We start from the raw sequence: 18,956 nt of genomic DNA, 5'->3' as shown, positions 1-18,956 counted from the left end.
CGCTCCCGAAGCGCCTACCATTACCGCCGCTGCCTCCATCGCAGCTAGCTCTGCTGCCGCTGACATCGCTGCAGCTAGTGCTGCCGCCGCGTGTGCAATCTTTGAAGCAGTCCAGAAGTACGACGACCTCACCCTGGCGCTGGTGGTCGAAAACACGTCCTTGGGGATCAGACTAGCAACCCGGCAAGTTTCTGCTCCCCCTGTTGTCCCCACCGCTGCCTCTGTTGTTGCCCCTGTTGCTGCCCCCAACGCTGCTGCTACGCCCGTAGCAAGCTACCGCGCCAGGAAGCCGGTAGAGACATGGTCTGCTGTGGTCTCATGCTCAGACCCAGCCATGACGTCAATGCAGGTTGTGGAGAAAGTGCTCTACGAGGTTGCACCCGTTCTCGATGTTCGTGTCCACGAAGTGCGAGAGCTGAAGCGTGGCGGTGCGAGCGTGGCGGTGCGATCATTCGCACACCGTCAGTTGGCGAGATGAGGAAAGTGGTGGCCAACAAGAAGTTTGCTGAGGTCGGATTGGTGGTTCAACAAAACCGTAGCTTCATGCCGAAGGTTACTGTGTTTGAGGTTGACACCGCGATAAAAGCCGAAGAATTTATGCTGGAGCTCTTCGCGAATAACTTCAGGGAGCACATGACCGAGGCGGAATTTAAAAGGAGCGTGCATCTAGAGGCGAAGCAATGGTCGCAAACTGCAGGCGAGACGGTCAACCTAAACCTGGAGGTTGACGAAAAAGCGCTGGCCATACTTGATGAGATCGGACGGGTCTACATCAAGTGGTTCTCATACCGCTGCCGGTTGCTCGTCCGCACCTATGCTTGCCATAGGTGTGTTGGGTTCGACCACAAGGTCTCACAATGCCGGCTCAAGGATGCAGTTTGCCGACAGTGCGGACAGACCGGCCACATTGCAGCGAAGTGCACCAGTCCGGTGGACTGCCGGAATTGCCGTTTCAAGGCCTTGCCTTCGGGGCATCACATGCTTTCAGAAGCATGCCCTATTTACGGTGCGGTGCTAGCGAGGGTGCAAGCTAGACATTAAAATGTTTAGCTTCATCCAAGCAAACTGTGGTCGAGGACGAGCCGCCAACATCGAGCTCGGAGTACGGATGAGAGAGTCTGGACATCTGTTCGCACTGGTTCAGGACCCTCACGCTTGCTGTCACCGAATCTCGGGATTCCCAGCCGGGATGCGAGCTTTTGCTGACCGTCAAGCTAAAGCTGCTATCGTCATAGATGACCCCGATGCCATCTGCATGCCCGTAGAGCCGCTCATCACCGACTTTGAGTATGCGTGAGTGTCACTGGGAGATTTGGGACAATCTTCCTGAGCTCCGTATATTGCCAACACCAGGAGAGTTTAGAGCCGTACATTTCGTACATGAATGAGGTACTGATGCTGGCCAGCAGTTCACCAGTTATTCTAGGCACCGACGCGAACGCAGCATCCCATGTGGTTCAGTAAGATCCTCGCCGTGGCGAGCGATTGCAGAACTACATACGGGGTGAGCAGCTGTCTGAGTGGATGGCAAATACCCCTGTCGAAGTGCTGAATGTACGAAGTGAGGTCTATACGTTCGAGACTCGCAACGGACGGAGCGATATCGATATAACAATCGTCAACAACGCAGCATCTATGTTGTGCTGAATGTACGAAGTGAGGTCTATACGTTCGAGACTCGCAACGGACGGAGCGATATCGATATAACAATCGTCAACAACGCAGCATCTATGTTGGCCACATATGACTGGAGAGTGGATGAGTGGGAGTTGAGCGATCACAACATTACGGTTGTGGCAACGCTCCACCCGGAAAACACAGTTGAGAGCATAGCTCCTGTGCCATCCTGGAATCTTCACAATGCACGTTGGCGATTGTTCGGTGATGTAGCGGCTAGGAGGATCAGGAGCCGCCGAGGATCACATGGAGACGCCGCTGGACGACCAAGTTTCTGCACTGCACTCGATTGTGTGCGATCTTGTGTTGGGCCGCAGACGACCGCGAGCCGAGCGACGTAGTTTGGTGGAATGCCGAACTATCCGCTAAACGCCGAGAGGTCAGGAGACTGAGGCGCAGGCTACAGGATGCTCGTCGTCGTAGCGCTTCTTGCTATTTCATTGAGGGCCTCCTCAGCGGATTACAAGAAGCGTTATCCTAGCGGTGAAGGAGGAAGACTGGCGCAAATTCGTGGGAGAGAACAGCACCAACGATCCCTGGGGCACTGTTTATAAGATCTGCCGAGGACGGAGAAAGGATGCCAGTTTTGGATGTCTTCGCTCGGGTGAAAGGCTAGTCGTAACCTGGCACGACTGCGCCGAAGTGCTCTACGTAACTTTTTCCCAGTTGCGGAGTCAGATGCGCTTGTTATTATCCCGAGTGAAGTACCTCAAGGCCTCGAGTCATTCGAGGTTGATGCTGCCGTTGCCAGGTTGAGGAGCAGGCGCTCCCCAGGTATGGACGGTATCACTGGCAAGATCGTCAAGGAGGTATGGCGTGCAATCCCTCAGCATTTGACCGCGTTGTATGCACGATGCATTACGCAAGGATATTTTCCCGACGAGTGGAAACGCCCGCGAGTAGTCGCACTACTCAAGGGTCCCGATAAGGACAGGCTCAAAACCATTTTATATGACAAATAAAAAGTCAACTCTCATATAACATATAAATTTCATAAGACTACAAAAAAAAGATTCAAATTTCATATGACAAGTAAAATTCAACTTTTATTTGTCATAACCATATTATATGACAATAATTAATCAAATCTCATATAAAATAAACATTCAAATAAAAATACAAAAAAAGTCAAATTTCACATGACATAAAAATTTCATATGACACGAAAAATTCAAACATACAAATTTCATATGACATCAAAAAAAAGTCAAATTTCACATGACATAAGAATTTCATATAGTAAAATTCAACTTTCTTATGTCATAACCATATTGTATGACAAATAAAATCAACTCCAATATAACAAAAAAAATTTTATACGACCACAAAAAATAAAATCATATTCGATATAAGTAAAATTAAATTTTCATATGACAGACATTTAAATAAACAATATAATAGTGTACTTTCATATGACATAGACATTTTATAACAGTGCATTTATGCATGAAAAACAGATTGTCCCTTGAAAAAATGGTAAATTTTAGAAATGGTGGCAGAAAACCTATATAGGTGGAGTGGTGTCGCGCAAGGCAATGAAAAAATTTAACATATCGAAATTATATGACGGTGGAGTGTTGTCTTGCCGGCATTGGATATTTATAATATGTGGCGCAAAAATAATGACGTTTAACAGTGCATTATTATATTAATATATGCATAGGTATGAGAAATAAAATTAGTCATTTGAAAAAATGGTAAATTTTAGAAATGGTGGCAGAAAACCTATATAGGAGGAGTGGTGTCGCGCAAGGCAAGTCATATGAAAAAATTTAACTTACCGAAATTATATGACGGTGGAGTGTTGTCTTGCCGGCATTGGATCCGGCATGGCTTACGCCAGGTGAGCCTTTCGTCCATTATCATGCCTAGATATTTTGGCGTTGAACTGGCCGGAATAATGCAGCCATCAAGGTACACTGGGGGGCAGCTACCAGATCTTAGCGTGAATGTGGTGTGGGTTGACTTTTCTGCAATTACAACAATGTTCCACCTTTGAGCCACTTATCAAGCAGATCCAGCTGCCGTTGGGAAACATCAGACGCCTCCTGTGGTGTGTTTGCTGTTGCCAGAAGCGCCGTGTCATCAGCATATGTGGCGGTGAGGAGCCTCCGGTCGTGTAAAATTGGCAAGTCTGCTGTGTGGATGGTGTACAACAGTGGCCCTAGCACACTGCCTTGAGGTACTCCCGCTCTAATGGCCATGCAGGCAGACGCCTGTTTAACATCTAGCATGATAGCGCTGCAATACTGTTTTTCCTCGAATGCTTGCATTATGCATCCAACGAGCCTGTGACATTGTTCCAGGGTTCCGTGTAAGCGCCTGAAGCCAAACTAGTGATCCGGGATCAAACCAGCCTCGTCCAGTACCGACAACACTCTTCAAGTTTGCCGGGCTTGGGTATGAGTATAACCTCCGCACATTTCCAGATGTTGGGAAAGTGCCCGATTTTAAAGCACCTATTGAATTGTGCAGTAAGAATCGGTGTGCATGGTGGGGGTAGCACCTTCAATGTCGTTCCGTCAATCCCATCTTGCCCCGGGATTTGTTTGCATTAATGTTTTTGATTTCCAAGGCAATTTCCTTTTCGAAAACCAGTGGGATGGGATGACTGGGTTCACTAGGGATTTCAAGGGCTCTCATGGTGTCAGCGTTGTCCTGTGATGAGCACCTCTCAAATGGCGCGAAGGAGTTGTGCAAGTGTGTGGCAAAGGCCTCAGCTCTTTCTAGGTCAGATCGACACCAGTTTTCGCTTCCGTCCTTTACAAGCGCTGCTCGCTTTGTGGGCCTCTTTATGTGGCGCGTTACATTCCATAAATTATGTTGCGGATCTCCTGACTGTAGAGTCTCGAGCTGCTGCATTGGCAATTTCTCTGGTCAAGTCCTCAATGGAGCAGTCAATGTCACACGATGCGTTGTAATGGAGTTTAGCCATGTCTTGAATTTTTCAGGATCCGTGTTTTTTTTCCAGAGCTTTCGGCGTGGTGCTTTCTTTTCGACAGGAACATCGATCGAGAGCGAAACGGCGCTGTGGTCAGAGAGAAAGTCATCGTTGGCTCTACAGATGATCTTGGATGAGTCTATGCCGTTGGATATTGCAAAGTCCAGGATGTCGGGCTGCTTTGTTGAGTCTGTGGGCCAATAGGTGGGCTCACCTGTAGAGTGGCAGTTAAATCCTCTGCGCTGGATGCATTCAAAAATGCTCGGCCTTTCGGATTTCTGATTCTGGAGCCCCACCACGAGTGTTTGGCATTAAAATCCCGCCGATTAAGAACCTCGTTCCAATACTAACTAGCAACTGTTGAAATTCGTTGACTCCAACTCTGTGCTTAGGCGGTACGTAGGCCACGGCTATGTTGATGTCTCCAAGTAGGCTGGTAAGTCTGATTTGGGCACATTGTACTCAGTCCTCGATGACAGGAGGCAGTTCAATATATTTAATGTCGTTCCTTATCAGAACTGCAGCTCCTCCACGAGCATTGCCGTTAGCCATTTATTTTGAAGTAGGATCTGGTGGTGAGGTGGGTTTCCGAATTGAGGAAGATATCTATATGGTTGGTCTTAGCGAAGTGCTCGACCTCAGGCCTGCTTTTGCACAGGCCGTTCGCATTCCATAAAGCTATATTTAGGTTTACTTGCATAGTTTACCAACTAACGTAACAAGCATGCTGGTCATCTGGGTGAAAATTTTATCTAGCATTCTTTCCATCATGGCTTCCATACGAGCTGCTAGGGCCTCAAGTGGAGAATCCTTCTTATTCTCTTGCGAGGGGCTGGAGTTATGTTGTTCCGGCGCTCTTCCTCTCAAAATATTGGCATAGCTGCTATTAGGATTGACAAAAGCCGTGGAATCGATGGGTTGTCTGCTAGGATAGCCTTTTGCAATGTTTGTGTTTGGTGCCGTTAGTGTCTTGACCTTCTTGTAGACACTACATCCTTAATACGACGCAGGGTGATCACCGTTGCAGTGCAGGCAGCAGGCTGGCTCTTCACTGCTTTTATCGCAGTCTGTCTTGCTATGCATACCTCCACATCTAACGCATCTGTGTTCCAGACGGCAGTATTTCTGCGTATGGCCAAAGCCTTGGCAGCGAAAGCATTGTAGAACGTCGTTAAATTCAATTGGGGGCTCTATCTTCACTACCGCGTTGCACAAGCGTGTAATCTAAAACACCTAAGTGTTGCTGCTCGCTGGCTCCAAGTTGACGAAAAACATGCCCATTGGTATCTTTGTGGTTCGGTTGATGGCGTTGTGGGAATCTCTGACGTTGTGTCCAAGCTTGGCCAGTGCTGTTTTGATATCTTCCTTGTCAGTTGTCGAGTGCAGACCCTTGATCAATGCGATATGCGCGCTCGTCACGTGGTTGAAAAGTTTGGTAGCGCTTGTTATGGAGGTCTAAGTGTGTCTTTAAGGCAGTGTAGCTTTTCTTGTCCGGCATCATAACTCTTATTTTACCATCCCTGCGGGCCTTGTAGGTGAACTCGGTACCTTTCTTGACTACTTCGGATATCGATTTTATGAATGCAGCAATGTAATTTACATCTGGAATAAAAATGGGGGGTGGCTTAATGATCCTAGGTGTTGGCTTGGGTGCAGGCGTGGTTTGGGAGCTTCAGCGGTGTCCTCTTCTTCCGAGCTAGATTCATCGTCGTCGTCACTATTATCATCATTCGAGAGCAGTGCGAAGGTGTAATTCTCAGCTTGAGAGCTTCTTGCTTTGATAGCGCTGCTGCTGGGCTTGTTGTCGTCAGTAGTCATTCCTTTGGCAGTTTTCCTTTTGAGTTCCACAGGTTCACTCGCAGAACTGGAGTCATCTCGTTGGGCAGATATTGTGGTGGCGCTAGCAGATGTAAGCGATAACACGCACAGGCGAGTGCGCGTGTATGTGTTAATGCGTTACCGTTGTTTTGCACCCGGCATGCAATATTTCGGCGATCAGCTCAGTGGCGTGATTGACTTGCCCAATCACAGCGCAGTGTGCTGATAAGCGCCGGTGGTTGTTGTTGTTGTTGTTTGATTGTTGCGTTTGCGCAGTCCGTAGGCACGTCTGTACTCAATGAGTGTTCGATCGCGACTAACCTTTACATGGTGAGCAGGGTGTGTTCATCTATTATATGTGTTGGACGCATATAATAATAAGTGTTGTCAATGAAAATGAAAGTTATTCGTTATTTGTTGTCTTGAACGCTTGGCTGCGGTAGTAATATGCAATTGTTAGATAATAGTGGATTGGCCAAGGTATATTGTTCTTCAATATATACTAAATAGGTTTCACATTATCGTTAATTTAGCAAGCATAAACTTTCATTAAAAGAAACGGAACCACCAACAGTTTTTATATAATTGGTTGGTGGTTTAGTGTTATCTGGTTGGAAAACTTGAATTACATATGTTTTTTCGATTCTCCAATGCAAGGGCAGTGTGCACATGTATAGTATATTGAAATTAAAATAATTAAACCTTTAACACAATGTAAATTATATTGTGATAAAGGTTTTATTTAATATAATATTTATTAACACATATATACAAAATGTAGATAAATTATCAATTTCCATATCAAAATTAAATAAATTTTTATTCAATTTATTTTGAATTTAAATAATGTACGTGTGATGAATTTATATTAAGTAAGTGTAAATATAAAGATATTTTTGAACAAATTAATATGTATATATTTTGTATATGTACATATATATTTATAAAAAAAATGTGTAAGTTTTTTTTATAACTAACGACCATGATTGCTATTTAAATGTAGCCATATTCGTTCTCTATATGCATGTCATATTTATTCAAAAATGTTATTGAGTTGTCATGTCTATTACATATTTAAAAATATTTATATGTGTAAAAATGTTTACACATAGAAATAACACATTATTCTGGTTGATCCTGCCAGTAGTTATATGCTTGTCTCAAAGATTAAGCCATGCATGTCTAAGTACACACGAAATAAAAGTGAAACCGCAAAAGGCTCATTATATCAGTTATGGTTCCTTAGATCGTTAACAGTTACTTGGATAACTGTGGTAATTCTAGAGCTAATACATGCAATTAAAACACGGACCTTTTGGAACGTGTGCTTTTATTAGGCTAAAACCAAGCGATCGCAAGATCGTTACACTGGTTGAACTCTAGATAACATGCAGATCGTATGGTCTTGTACCGACGACAGATCTTTCAAATGTCTGCCCTATCAACTTTTGATGGTAGTATCTAGGACTACCATGGTTGCAACGGGTAACGGGGAATCAGGGTTCGATTCCGGAGAGGGAGCCTGAGAAACGGCTACCACATCTAAGGAAGGCAGCAGGCGCGTAAATTACCCACTCCCAGCTCGGGGAGGTAGTGACGAAAAATAACAATACAGGACTCATATCCGAGGCCCTGTAATTGGAATGAGTACACTTTAAATCCTTTAACAAGGACCTATTGGAGGGCAAGTCTGGTGCCAGCAGCCGCGGTAATTCCAGCTCCAATAGCGTATATTAAAGTTGTTGCGGTTAAAACGTTCGTAGTTGAACTTGTGCTTCATACGGGTAGTGCAACTTACAATTGTAGTTAGTACTATACCTTTATGTATGTAAGCGTATTACCGGTGGAGTTCTTATATGTAATTAAATACTTGTATTTTTTTATATGTTCCTCCTATTTAAAAACCTGCATTAGTGCTCTTCATCGAGTGTTATTGTGGGCCGGTACAATTACTTTGAACAAATTAGAGTGCTTAAAGCAGGCTTCAAATGCCTGAATATTCTGTGCATGGGATAATGAAATAAGACCTCTGTTCTGCTTTCATTGGTTTTCAGATCAAGAGGTAATGATTAATAGAAGCAGTTTGGGGGCATTAGTATTACGACGCGAGAGGTGAAATTCTTGGACCGTCGTAAGACTAACTTAAGCGAAAGCATTTGCCAAAGATGTTTTCATTAATCAAGAACGAAAGTTAGAGGTTCGAAGGCGATCAGATACCGCCCTAGTTCTAACCATAAACGATGCCAGCTAGCAATTGGGTGTAGCTACTTTTATGGCTCTCTCAGTCGCTTCCCGGGAAACCAAAGCTTTTGGGCTCCGGGGGAAGTATGGTTGCAAAGCTGAAACTTAAAGGAATTGACGGAAGGGCACCACCAGGAGTGGAGCCTGCGGCTTAATTTGACTCAACACGGGAAAACTTACCAGGTCCGAACATAAGTGTGTAAGACAGATTGATAGCTCTTTCTCGAATCTATGGGTGGTGGTGCATGGCCGTTCTTAGTTCGTGGAGTGATTTGTCTGGTTAATTCCGATAACGAACGAGACTCAAATATATTAAATAGATATCTTCAGGATTATGGTGTTGAAGCTTATATAGCCTTCATTCATGGTGGCAGTAAAATGTTTATTGTGTTTGAATGTGTTTATATAAGTGGAGCCGTACCTGTTGGTTTGTCCCATTATAAGGACACTAGCTTCTTAAATGGACAAATTGCGTCTAGCAATAATGAGATTGAGCAATAACAGGTCTGTGATGCCCTTAGATGTCCTGGGCTGCACGCGCGCTACAATGAAAGTATCAACGTGTATTTCCTAGACCGAGAGGTCCGGGTAAACCGCTGAACCACTTTCATGCTTGGGATTGTGAACTGAAACTGTTCACATGAACTTGGAATTCCCAGTAAGTGTGAGTCATTAACTCGCATTGATTACGTCCCTGCCCTTTGTACACACCGCCCGTCGCTACTACCGATTGAATTATTTAGTGAGGTCTCCGGACGTGATCACTGTGACGCCTTGTGTGTTACGGTTGTTTCGCAAAAGTTGACCGAACTTGATTATTTAGAGGAAGTAAAAGTCGTAACAAGGTTTCCGTAGGTGAACCTGCGGAAGGATCATTATTGTATAATGCATCTAACCGTTAATAAAATAAAAATTTTTTTTTTTCATTAATATATAGAAATATATTTTAAAGAAAATAAAAGAAAAATTTTTAATTGTCAATAATAAAATAAATAATTTACTTTGCTCAAACATTTGAAATTGTGTATTGTAATGTATATTTTATACAATAAAATTACTTTGTTATAAATTTTATTTGTCATATTCATATTGTATAAATGTATATTACACATTTTTATGTGTTTTGGGCAAGACAAATTATTAACTGCGTGTATATGTGCCATAATATACATGCGTTGCACAAATGTATTGTTCATTATTAACATGCGCATACATTGTATAAACGCAACAACCTAAAATATAATGTTGTACCTGTTTGTTCAGGTTAATGCTTTACATATATCGATTATAATACAATTAAATATATTTTATATAGTTGTCATATACCGTATTTTCATTGATTATGTAAAACTAAGACATTTCGCAACATTTTTTTAGGTATAAAAAAATTTATTGAAGGAATTGATATATGCCAGTAAAATGGTGTATTTTTAATTTCTTTCAATAAAAGAATATATGACGTAATGAAATAAACCAAAAATTTGTATTACTCTAAGCGGTGGATCACTCGGCTCATGGGTCGATGAAGAACGCAGCAAACTGTGCGTCATCGTGTGAACTGCAGGACACATGAACATCGACATTTTGAACGCATATCGCAGTCCATGCTGTTATGTACTTTAATTAATTTTAGAGTGCTGCTTGGACTACATATGGTTGAGGGTTGTAAGACTATGCTAAATAAGTTGTTTAAAATTTTTCGAAATTTTAAGCATATGGTATATTATTGGATAATATATATTGTAATGTTGCAAAACATTTACTCATAATATATTCATAATATTAAAATAAATAACGAAATATCTATACTTCTCTTGTTGTATATATTTGTATGAGAAAATTTGAAGAATTATATATTCTTTATTTTATTCAAATAATACTGAGGAATGTCTAGCATAAAGAATTTTTTTTTTAACTAGAATTGCCTCTTATTTATGATGAGATAAAGAATAAAACATTTGTCAATATTATGGAACTTCAAAATTATAGTATATTTCAAATTGTTATTATAATCATCATGTTTTATAATAACTAATATATAAGTATAATTATACAACCTCAACTCATATGGGACTACCCCCTGAATTTAAGCATATTAATTAGGGGAGGAAAAGAAACTAACAAGGATTTTCTTAGTAGCGGCGAGCGAAAAGAAATCAGTTCAGCACTAAGTCACTTTGTCTATATGGCAAATGTGAGATGCAGTGTATGGAACATCAATATTCTAGTATGAGAAATTAACGATTTAAGTCCTTCTTAAATGAGGCCATTTACCCATAGAGGGTGCCAGGCCCGTATAACGTTAATGATTATTAGATGGTGTTTCCAAAGAGTCGTGTTGCTTGATAGTGCAGCACTAAGTGGGTGGTAAACTCCATCTAAAACTAAATATAACCATGAGACCGATAGTAAACAAGTACCGTGAGGGAAAGTTGAAAAGAACTCTGAATAGAGAGTTAAATAGTACGTGAAACTGCTTAGAGGTTAAGCCCGATGAACCTGAATATCCATTATGGAAAATTCATCATTAAAATTGTAATATTTAAACAATATTATAATAATAGTGTGCATTTTTTCCATATAAGGACATTGTAATCTATTAGTATCAATTAATTTATCAAAAAATTTTAGTCAATTGCTTATTTAAATTAAAATGCTTGCATTTTAACATAAAATAAATGTCATAAATTTGATAAAGTGCTGATAGATTTATATGAATACAGTGCGTTAATTTTTCGGAATTATATAATGGCATGATTATCATTGATTTTTGTGTTTATTATATGCACTTGTATGATTAACAATGCGAAAGATTCAGGATACCTTCGGGACCCGTCTTGAAACACGGACCAAGGAGTCTAACATATGTGCAAGTTATTGGGATAAAAACCTAATAGCGTAATTAACTTGACTATTAATGGGATTAGTTTTTTAACTATTTATAGTTAATTAACACAATCCCGGGGCGTTCTATATAGTTATGTATGATAATATTTATATTATTTATGCCTCTAACTGGAACGTACCTTGAGCATATATGCTGTGACCCGAAAGATGGTGAACTATACTTGATCAGGTTGAAGTCAGGGGAAACCCTGATGGAAGACCGAAACAGTTCTGACGTGCAAATCGATTGTCAGAATTGAGTATAGGGGCGAAAGACCAATCGAACCATCTAGTAGCTGGTTCCTTCCGAAGTTTCCCTCAGGATAGCTGGTGCATTTAACTGTTGTATAAAATAATCTTATCTGGTAAAGCGAATGATTAGAGGCCTTAGGGTCGAAACGATCTTAACCTATTCTCAAACTTTAAATGGGTAAGAACCTTAACTTTCTTGATATGAAGTTTAAGGTTATGATATAATGTGCCCAGTGGGCCACTTTTGGTAAGCAGAACTGGCGCTGTGGGATGAACCAAACGTAATGTTACGGTGCCCAAATTAACAACTCATTCAGAAACCATGAAAGGCGTTGGTTGCTTAAAACAGCAGGACGGTGATCATGGAAGTCGAAATCCGCTAAGGAGTGTGTAACAACTCACCTGCCGAAGCAACTAGCCCTTAAAATGGATGGCGCTTAAGTTGTATACCTATACATTACCGCTAAAGTAGATGATTTATATTACTTGTAATATAAATTTTGAAACTTTAGTGAGTAGGAAGGTACAATGGTGTGCATAGAAGTGTTTGGCGTAAGCCTGCATGGAGCCGTCATTGGTACAGATCTTGGTGGTAGTAGCAAATAATCGAATGAGACCTTGGAGGACTGAAGTGGAGAAGGGTTTCGTGTGAACAGTGGTTGATCACGAGTTAGTCGGTCCTAAGTTCAAGGCGAAAGCCGAAAATTTTCAAGTAAAAAGTTGTCAATATTTAAAATTTTGGAAAATTAATACACTTGAATAATTTTGAACGAAAGGGAATACGGTTCCAATTCCGTAACCTGTTGAGTATCCGTTTGTTATTAAATATGGGCCTCGTGCTCATCCTGGCAACAGGAACGACCATAAAGAAGCCGTCGAGAGGTATCGGAAGAGTTTTCTTTTCTGTTTTATAGCCGTACTACCATGGAAGTCTTTCGCAGAGAGATATGGTAGATGGGCTAGAAGAGCATGACATATACTGTTGTGTCGATATTTTCTCCTCGGACCTTGAAAATTTATGGTGGGGACACGCAAACTTCTCAACAGGCCGTACCAATATCCGCAGCTGGTCTCCAAGGTGAAGAGTCTCTAGTCGATAGAATAATGTAGGTAAGGGAAGTCGGCAAATTAGATCCGTAACTTCGGGATAAGGATTGGCTCTGAAGATTGAGATAGTCGGGCTTGATTGGGAAACAATAACATGGTTTATGTGCTCGTTCTGGGTAAATAGAGTTTCTATCATTTATGGTAGTTTCTTGTTCCCCGGATAGTTTAGTTACGTAGCCAATTGTGGAACTTTCTTGCTAAAATTTTTAAGAATACTAATTGGGTAACCAATTAGTTCTTTTAAATTATAACGATTATCAATTAACAATCAATTCAGAACTGGCACGGACTTGGGGAATCCGACTGTCTAATTAAAACAAAGCATTGTGATGGCCCTAGCGGGTGTTGACACAATGTGATTTCTGCCCAGTGCTCTGAATGTCAAAGTGAAGAAATTCAAGTAAGCGCGGGTCAACGGCGGGAGTAACTATGACTCTCTTAAGGTAGCCAAATGCCTCGTCATCTAATTAGTGACGCGCATGAATGGATTAACGAGATTCCTACTGTCCCTATCTACTATCTAGCGAAACCACAGCCAAGGGAACGGGCTTGGAATAATTAGCGGGGAAAGAAGACCCTTTTGAGCTTGACTCTAATCTGGCAGTGTAAGGAGACATAAGAGGTGTAGAATAAGTGGGAGATATTAGATTTCGGTTTAGTATCGACAATGAAATACCACTACTCTTATTGTTTCCTTACTTACTTGATTAAATGGAACGTGTATCATTTCCTAGCCATTATACGGATATATTTATTATATCTTATGGTATTGGGTTTTGATGCAAGCTTCTTGATCAAAGTATCACGAGTTTGTTATATAATCGCAAACAAATTCTTTAATGAGAGAGTGCATTTATGTACTTTTGATTTAATAATTTGGTATAACTCCAATTACTCAGGTATGATCCAATTCAAGGACATTGCCAGGTAGGGAGTTTGACTGGGGCGGTATCTCTCAAATAATAACGGAGTGTCCCAAGGCCAGCTCAGTGCGGACAGAAACCACACATAGAGCAAAAGGGCAAATGCTGACTTGATCTCGGTGTTCAGTAAACACAGGGACAGCAAAAGCTCGGCCTATCGATCCTTTTGGTTTAAAGAGTTTTTAACAAGAGGTGTCAGAAAAGTTACCATAGGGATAACTGGCTTGTGGCGTAAGCGTTCATAGCGACGTCGCTTTTGATCCTTCGATGTCGCTCTTCCTATCATTGTGAAGCAAAATTCACCAAGCGTTGGATTGTTCACCCATGCAAGGGAACGTGAGCTGGGTTTAGACCGTCGTGAGACAGGTTAGTTTACCCTACTAATGACAAAACGTTGTTGCGACAGCATTCCTGCGTAGTACGAGAGGAACCGCAGGTACGGACCAATGGCACAATACTTGTTCGAGCGAACAGTGGTATGACGCTACGTCCGTTGGATTATGCCTGAACGCCTCTAAGGTCGTATCCGTGCTGGACTGCAATGATAAATAAGGGCAATTTGCATTGTATGGCTTCAAACCATTAAAAGTTTGTTATTCATTTAATAGACGACAATGGATGTGATGCCAATGTTACGTATAACATAGTAAATTGGGAGGATCTTCGATCACCTGATGCCGCGCTAGTTATATATAAAACATTATTTAATACAATGACAAAGCCTAGAATCAATTGTAAACGACTTTTATAACAGGCAAGGTGTTGTAAGTGGTTGAGCAGCTGCCATACTGCGATCCACTGAAGCTTATCCTTTGCTTGATGATTCGACAATTAAAAAAATCGATCAATAAACACACATATTAATATGTAAAATATATAAAATATATATATATTTACAGGGATGGTATGTATATGCTATGTATAATATATATGTCTATGGGCATAAAATATTATATATAATGTATAACATATGATATCTGTATTTTTATACATATATGATTTATGAAAATTTCATTTGAAATGGTAGCCAAATGTCTCGTCATCATATTAGTGACGTATTTAAAAAGACTTAAATGTATGTATATATGAAATATATAATAGAAATATATTATATATAATTTCATTGATTTATATAAAGTTTAAATAAAATAAAAATGGTAGCCAATGTCTCGTCATCATATTAGTGACGTATATGAAAAGATTTAATGAGATTCTTACTGTGTCCGTAAGCTTCAATATAATATTACAACTTATAGCTTGTGATTGTAAATTTGTGAATGAAAATGTGTTGGAGAAACAATTTTGTATTAACAAAACTTAATTAAAAATGCATTAATCTGTGAAGTATATTAAAAATTTTTGATTAACGGCGATACTCTAAATATGATTATATCGGTAGCCAATTGTCTCGTCATCATACTAGTGACGCATTTGATAAGATTTAATGAGGTTCTTACTGTGTCCGTAAGTTGTTTCGATGTAATATTATAACTTATAGCTTGTGTTAAAAAATTTGTGAATGGAAATGTGTTGGAGAAATAATTTTGTCTTAACACTAATAAAAAAAAAAGAAATTCATTTCTGGAGTATATTAAAGAAATTTTGATAAACACGTATATATTTAAAATATGTATATATCGGTAGCCAATTCTCTCATCATAATAGTGACGCATTTGAAAAGATTTATTGAGATTCTTACTGTGTCCCTAAGTTTCTACATAATATAAGCTTGTGATTATAAATTTGTGCATGAAAATATGTTGAAGAAATAATTTTGGTGTGATTGAAACAATAAGATAATATATTATTTTCTGATGTATATTAAAATATGTTTATATTGGTAGCCAACTGTCTTGTCATCAAAATAGTGACGCATTTGAAAGATTTAACGAGATTCTCTTACTGCTTGCGTAAGCCTCTCTTTATATTATAATATTATAGCTTGTGATTATAATTTGTTCATGAAAATATGAACATATTTTGATAAACGTCGGTATTTAAAATTATGACAAAGAATTTCAAATAAATTTAACTTTCATAAAAAAAAAAAGTAAAAGTGACTAGAAAATTCAACTTTCCTATGTCATAACCATACTATGACAAAAAAAACAAAGTCAACTCTCATATAACACATAAATTTCATACGACAAGTAAAATTTAACTTTATTATGTCACATATTAACACAACAATTTCATATGACTACAAAATAAAGTCAAATTCACATGACATAAAAATTTCATATTCATGACATAAAATTTTATATGACACGAAAAATTCAAACATATAAAATTTCATATGACTACAAAAAAAAAGTCAAATTTCTCATGACAAGAAAAAATTCAACTTTATTTAGTCAAAACCATATTATATGACAAATAAAAGAGTCAACTCTCATATAACACATAAATTTCATATGACTAGTAAATTTAACTATTATTTGTCATAGCCATATTATACGACAAAATTAAATCTCATATAACACAAACAATTTCATATGACTACAAAATAAGTCAAATTTCACATGACATAATTTCATATTCACATGACATAAAAATTTCATATGACACGAAAAATTCAAACATATAAATTTCATATGACTACAAAAAAGTCAAATTTCATATGACATAAAATTTCATATGACAAGAAAAATTCAACTCTCATATAACACATAAATTTCATATGACTACAAAGAAAGAGTCAAATTTTATATGACAAGTAAATTTAACTATTATTTGTCATAACCATATTATATGACAATAATTAAACACATCTCATTTAAATAAAAATTCAAATTAAAATACAAAGAAAAAAATCAATTTTCACATGACATAAAAATTTCATATGACGCAAAAAAATTCAAACAAAAAAATTTCATATGACTACAAAAAAGTTCAATTTCTTAGGACATGTAAAATTCAACATTTATTTGTCATAACCATATAATATGACAAGATTAAACAAATCTCATATAACATAAAAATTTCATATAAATACAAAAAAAAAGGCAAATTTCACATGACATAAAATTTCATATGACTAGAAAAATTCAAACATAAAAAATTTCATATGACTACAAAATAAAGTCAAATTTCTCATGACATAAAAATATCATATGACAAAAAAATTCAACTTTCTTAAGTCACAGCCATATTTTATGACAAAACAAAGTCAACTCCCAAATAATAAAAAATTTCATATGACTACAAAAAGTTAAATTTCTTATGACATGTAAAATTCAACATTTTTTTGTCATATATAATATGACAAGAATTAAACAAATCTCATATAACATAAAATTTCTTATAAATACAAAAAAAAGGCAAATTTCACAAGACATAAGAATTTCATATGACTGAAAAATTCAAACATATAAAATTCATATGACTACAAAAAAAAGTCAAATTTCATATGACATAAAAATTTCATATGACATAAAAATTTCATATGACAAGAAAAATTCAACTATCATATAACACATAAATTTCATATGACTACAAAGAAGTCAAATTTTATATGACAAGTAATATTTAACTATTATGTCATAACCATATATATGACAATAATTAAACACATCTCATTTAAATAAAAATTCAAATTAAAATACAAAAAAAAAAAAATCAATTTTCACATGACATAAAAATTTCATATGACGCAAAAAAATTCAAACAAAAATTTCATATGACACAAAAAAAGTTCAATTTCTTAGGACATGTAAATTCAATTTTATTGTCATAACCATATAATATGACAAAATTAAACAAATCTCATATAACATAAAATTTCATATAAATACAAAAAAAAGGCAAATTTCACATGACATAAAATTTCATATGACTAGAAAAATTCAAACATAAAAATTTCATATGACTACAAAATAAAGTCAAATTTCTCATGACATAAAAATATCATATGACAAAAACAACTTTCTTAAGTCACAATATATTTATGACAAAACAAAGTCAACTCCCAAATAATATAAAATTTCATATGACTACAAAATAAGTTAAATTTCTTATGACATGTAAAATTCAACATTTATTTGTCATAACCATATAATATGACAAGAATTAAACAAATCTCATATAACATACAAATTTCTTATAAATACAAAAAAAGACAAATTTCACAAGACATAAAATTTCATATACACGAACAATTCAAACATAAATATTTCATATGACTACAAAAAAGAGACAAATTTCATATGACAAGTAAAATTCATATGACAAGAAAAATTCAATATCATATAACATAAATTTCATATGACTACAAAGAAAGGTCAAATTTTATATGACAACAAGTAAATTTAACTATTATTTGTCATAACCATATATGACAATAATTAAACACATCTCATTTAAATAAAATTCAAATTAAAATACAAAAAAAAAAAATCAATTTTTACATGACATAAAATTTCATATGACAAAATTCAAACAAAAAAATTTCATATGACTACAAAAAAAAGTTAAATTTCTTAGGACATGTAAAATTCAACATTTATTTGTCATAACCATATAATATGACAAGAATTAAACAAATCTCATAAAACATAAAAAATTTCATATAAATACAAAAAAAGGCAAATTTCACATGACATAAAATTTCATATGACTAGAAAATTCAAACATAAAAAAATTTCATATGACTACAAAATAAAAGTCAAATTTCTCATGACATAAAAATATCATATGAAAGAAAAAATTCAACTTTCTTAAGTCACAGCCATATTTTATGACAAAACAAAGTCAACTCCCAAATAATATAAAATTTCATGACTACAAAAAAAAGTTAAATTTCTTATGACATGTAAAATTCAACATTTTTTTGTCATAATATATAATATGACAAAGATTAAACAAATCTCATATAACATAAAATTTCTTATAAATACAAAAAAAAGGCAAATTTCACAAGACATAAAATTTCATATGACACGAAATTCAAACATATAAAATTTCATATGACTACAAAAGTCAAATTTCATATGACATAAAATTTCATATGACAAGAAAAATTCAACTATCATATAACACATAAATTTCATATGACTACAAAGAAAAGAGTCAAATTTTATATGACAAGTAATATTTAACTATTATTTGTCATA

The 18,956-nt window shown here is 37.1% G+C and overlaps 3 non-coding genes across 3 annotated transcripts; all 3 read left to right on the top strand.

The window, feature by feature from the left end:
* The first annotated feature begins 7,560 nt into the window (after positions 1-7,560).
* LOC117789375 lies at positions 7,561-9,555 on the top strand. Its single transcript, XR_004617882.1, has one exon. It is a non-coding gene; the product is annotated as a small subunit ribosomal RNA (ribosomal RNA).
* A 609-nt stretch (positions 9,556-10,164) lies between these two features.
* LOC117789366 lies at positions 10,165-10,343 on the top strand. Its single transcript, XR_004617875.1, has one exon. It is a non-coding gene; the product is annotated as a 5.8S ribosomal RNA (ribosomal RNA).
* A 387-nt stretch (positions 10,344-10,730) lies between these two features.
* LOC117789398 lies at positions 10,731-14,673 on the top strand. Its single transcript, XR_004617904.1, has one exon. It is a non-coding gene; the product is annotated as a large subunit ribosomal RNA (ribosomal RNA).
* Positions 14,674-18,956: the final 4,283 nt, after the last annotated feature.

This window comes from Drosophila innubila, assembly GCF_004354385.1.
Source record: "Drosophila innubila isolate TH190305 chromosome 3L unlocalized genomic scaffold, UK_Dinn_1.0 7_D_3L, whole genome shotgun sequence".
Classification (NCBI taxonomy): Eukaryota; Metazoa; Arthropoda; class Insecta; order Diptera; family Drosophilidae; genus Drosophila; species Drosophila innubila.
Note: the sequence above shows the minus strand (reverse complement) of the source record. Positions and strands in the feature narration are given on the sequence as shown.